A 4,924-nucleotide genomic window follows, 5' to 3' on the forward strand; every position below is an offset into this window, starting at 1 on the left:
TGAATGGCGGAATGCCCTGTTATAATTTAAAACTAATTGAATTGTGTTGATAAATGGCACTTCAGAACGAGCAGTGGCAGCAGCAGCATCAGCAACAGCAACAATTATGGGTTCATGTGGAACTGTCGACACTGTTATTAAATCTCTACACAGACAGTGATGATATATTTGTGTGATGCAGCCGCTCACTATATATTGCCTAACATCCGCTGCTAACATCCGCCGCAGGTTATCAGTCAGTCGTTCTGTTGTGCGTGCGTGTGTGCGCGTAGCATTGAACTGCGTAATCGAGGAATTTATCATTGGGAGTTTGCACTGCTGCAATGACACGTGATGCGGCGAGGGGAGCCTTAGCTAGCGCGTGTGACTATCATGACATGTGACTATCAATGTAGGTGGCGCAAGAGTTTTAGTGTTGTAGCGGGAGAAAAATAGTCGATGAATCGCGCTGAAAATCGCCTAGTGTGTCCACTCAGTCGCTGACTCAATCGACTGAAAAATCGCCTAGTGTGTCCCAAGCTTTAGCTCAACTACTGGTATCTCCCTCCCCTGGCCGGGGTGCAATTAAACCTTGAGTCTTGTCTTATTTGGCATCAGCCGCCACGTTAACATAAAGGCAAATGACTAACGCGTGCTCTTGAGAACGGTTAACCTTCCGCTGATTTTGCCGGCGTGTTAAATCGGACGGTATGTCTTGTAAGGAGGTCTACCTGATGCTTGGATGAGCAGTAATTGTTACAGATAATCATCACAGCTGCTGCACTGCGTGCGTGCGTGCGTACATGAACGCGGGGCCGGCTGTGTGTGCGCGTGCGTGCGTGCGTACATGCACGCGGGGCCGGCTGTGTGCGTGCGTGCGTGCGTGCGTACATGCACGCGGGACCGGCTGTGTGTGTGCGCGTGCGTGCGTGCGTACATGCACGCGGGGCCGGCTGTGTGCGTGCGTGCGTGCGTGCGTGCGTACATGCACGCGGGGCCGGCTGTGTGCGTGCGTGCGTGCGTGCGTACATGCACGCGGGGCCGAGTGTGTGTGGCGGAATCGAGACCGGTGTAAACTGTAATTAGCATTGCGAACTTGGTTTCACTAACAGAATAAACCGAGCTGGCTGGCGTGGCGTGGCGTGGCGTGGCATGGCGTTGTTTGCTGGGCTGCGCGTGCACGCGTGCATTGTGTGTTTGTCGCGCGCCTGGGTCGATAGTAGGCAGGTACAGCTGCAGGTTGAGTTCTGGTACACTCACAACGTTAAGTGACATCCTAGATAGAGAGAGGGAGAGAGGCAGAGAGGGAGGGTGGCAGGGAGGGTGCAAGTGCCTCGAAATAAGCGTTGTCCGGTTTGTCCGAAGAACAACCAAATTTATGCCGGACAACCTAGCCAGTCTGAGACATGTCCGTGGATCACCGCAAGAAAAAAAGTTGACAAAAAACGCACTTATAATTATTTTTCTCAGGGTTCTCCATTGAGGCACTTATAGCCTGGCAAAAGCCTGCCAATTAATTCATGGTGTGGAAAGCGCACATAACCCAGCTGCATTCTAACACTGGTCCCTTTCAGGTTTTCTGATTTAAGACGCCAGTGAACTCGATTTGGAACCAGCAAATCACAGCAAGTTCACAGCCCCTACATTTGGATTTTTATTCCCATATTATTTGAAATTTCCGATGTTTGCCCGATGCAAAACAAAACAACATGCAGTGGGATTCATTTATACCGAAAGTTCAATAAAAAAGAATTTTGTATCCGAATGAAGGCTTAATGTACCTCAAAAGTGCTGCAATACCATCCTCCATGCGATCTACATTTCAAAAAATTTTCTGGGGAGAACCCGCTCCATAGCCCGCCCCCCGCTGTTTTCCCCCTCCTCTAATCCCAGACCCGCCACTGAACAATTACATATCAATTGGAACACGAGAACATGAAAAAAATTTCTCCTTTTCACATGGCACGACCAATAAACAATATTGCAAGAGAAGTAGATGAGCTGTAGGTGTGGAGAGGGAGGCGGAGGAGGCATTAAAATATTAAGTATCCACTATTTAGCGCAGTTTTACTGTTTGGCCACCCTGTTAAAAAATTTGGAACTACACCACTTTTTGGGTTATTTCTGACCATAATTATTAGTGATTGAAAAAATAAGGAGATTTGGGATATTTTTTGGGACATACCATAAATTCGTTGCTTCGGACAACCTGATTTGATGCTGGTTGCTCTGCAAGACAACCGACATTTTTTTCTATTTCGAGCAACTGGCTAATAAGAGAAGAGGAGAGAGGACAAGAGGGAGGGTGGCAGGGAGGCGTGTTTGGTAGGTGCGAACTAGATAACGACGTGAACGATGGATGGATGGACGATGGATGGATGATGGGGAGGGATGACAGAGTGAAAGATGCACGCTGAGTGCAAGCGAGAACTTAGGCCTGTGTACCAGTCCATCCCCTATATAATATCTACAATATATTCTTGAATTTTTGTGTCTCGCAGCAGTCAACTAACTGACCTGTGGAATGGTTCACAACTTCACATTAACCGCATACGTGTTTTTCGTTTCTCGCAGCATGGTTGAATAACCGTGGATATGTGTTCCTGTTTTTTAATCGCATACGTGTTTTTCGTTTCTTGCAGCATAGTTGAAATAACGGATCCAAAAACAAAATATAGGTGTGGTTAAACGTTTTCCGACCGACCACTATTATTCCCCAGCCGACCGCCTAAACCATATTATGTCAATTCTTAAAAGTATAAAAAAAAAAAAGAATATGGATCAAGTTCCTTGCTTCAAGTCGCAACGCACATTTCTTACGGACATGTTCGAAAATAAAATAATTTCAAGAAAATAAAAGATTTCCCGCTACCTACCTATACCTACCTATTTTTTTAGTCCGGGCAAGTAACGATAACGCACATTAAGCATATATTGGTTTGCCCCCTTAAAAACAACAGTGATGTGAGTCATGCAACCGCTACCCGTACATGTTTTCGTTCTTGCATGGGTTACTGTTACACTAACAACTTAACGCTGATAGCTCTATGGTCCCCGGGTACTTGCCGAACGTACCTCCGTACGGCTCCGGTAATAGCCGGATCCCCCCCACACCCCCTCCACACACACCCCCACCCCCACCTCGCCCACCTCGTCACCTCACCGGACTCTATACCTCGCCACCCTACTCCCTACAACCCTCACGACCGTAACCGACACCTGAAACCTACATCCTCAACCCCCTAACCCCATATCCACCATAATATCAAATGAATTCCGGCCTATACCCACCGCGCCCCCACCCCTACCCCAGGACGCGCCGCACCGCCCACCCCCCCCCTGCGGCGCGCATACGACCCTCCACTCCACACCCCCACTAACACACACCACCCACCCCCCTCTCCCACCCAACCCCCCCCCCCACCCCACGCCCTTCACCCGTCTCCTCTCCGTTCTTAGCAGCGGCGGCCCTTCTGCAAGAACCTCGCAGTCCCAACCCACGTCAGCCGCGCTACCGTCCCTAGTAACTCGCACACACATTCCACCCCCCAACACCCGCCCCACCCCGCCCGACCCAACTCGCAGCGCAGACTACCGACATCCGGACAAACAGAACCGTCGACGCTCAACCTCCACGCTCTCTCTCCTCATACAGAACCCCACGCCGCCCAGCGCCCTCACTGCGCCCCCCCCGCACAATTAACATCGCATGTGTGCAATGTCTTGTTACATTCCCCCACCAAAACCCAACCGCCATTGTCAAAATAGCTGTAAATATTTGGGGAATACCCACCAAAACCCTCGCCCTCCCCGCAGCAACACGAAGAGCGCGTATCACCTCTACACCCCCGCGGCGCCAGCGATGCGTGACTAAGGCACGCTTTTGAATCCATCATGCACATTTTTTTTGCCCGCAAACTGCCGTCTTACCGCATCCTTTGTCTGATTTTCCCATTAGAAGAAAACCTGAACGTAATCATGCCCATACGCCACGGCACCAAGAGAGCAGATGAGCTAGCTGTGGCGGCCGTGGTGTGTTAGGTAGTTTGGCGTTGGGCTAGTGGTGCCTGTAATGTGGTAGCGTAGTGTCTGGGCATACTAATATAATATGTGTTTGGGCGTGTTGCTTAAGTGTCTGGGTGTGTGTTAGGTGGTCTCTGACGTGGCTAGAGCTGGGGTGGGGTGTGGTAGTTAGGTGACTCTTGTAGTGGTGGGAGCTAGGTGTTTCTGGGCTGGTGTGTGTTTGTGGCTAGGTGTTTGGACACGTGGTACCACATTGGATCGGGCATTTTAATTGAACTATTAAACAATACCTAATGAGTATAGGGATAAGATGTGAATTCACAATCACGATCAAATATCATTTATAATATACAATAACCCTCCACCCTCATAACTAGTATACACACAGTTGAATGGGTATTTATATGAGTTTTACAATTAATTACTGCATACTATCTAATTAAACCATGCGGAATGTGAACACAGATAGTTTATCAAATCAAATTCTAATATAAATAAACCAAGGAATCATAATAGTCTGCACAAGTGCTTGGGGTTTTATACTGAAGTCTACAATTAAATTTTTATCCTGCATCTTATCCTAATTAAAACATCGTGATGTGACACAGATAGCCCTGATGCAACCACTATCCACATCATGATTGTCTGTTTTCTCCACGGTAAACCGTCAGTTGAATTGGAGACAATTAGCCGATAGATCTAAGACTTGGAGAGACTGAGTAATTGCGATCAGCCGCGACCGAAACTCACATTTTTCGGTCGGCTGACTCCGCGCCTTCGCGAGCGTAACCATGGGAACCATCACAACCGTTCACTAACTCCGGCGACAATCATAATGCTTCTATTACTTAATGCTGCTCAGCGATGGAGGAGACTGCGTAAGCTACAACGCAATTAAAACCCAGCCACGTAGGAGGACCAG

The 4,924-nt window shown here is 48.6% G+C and overlaps 1 protein-coding gene across 1 annotated transcript in view; it reads left to right on the forward strand.

The window, feature by feature from the left end:
- Positions 1-4,924, forward strand: part of LOC106812322 (polypyrimidine tract-binding protein 1-like) — a gene marked incomplete in the record, with an annotated part of 67,202 nt that overhangs the window by 26,817 nt on the left and 35,461 nt on the right.

The sequence above is a fragment of the Priapulus caudatus genome, unplaced genomic scaffold (assembly GCF_000485595.1).
Source record: "Priapulus caudatus unplaced genomic scaffold, Priapulus_caudatus-5.0.1 Scaffold634, whole genome shotgun sequence".
NCBI classification, from domain to species: domain Eukaryota; kingdom Metazoa; phylum Priapulida; class Priapulimorpha; order Priapulimorphida; family Priapulidae; genus Priapulus; species Priapulus caudatus.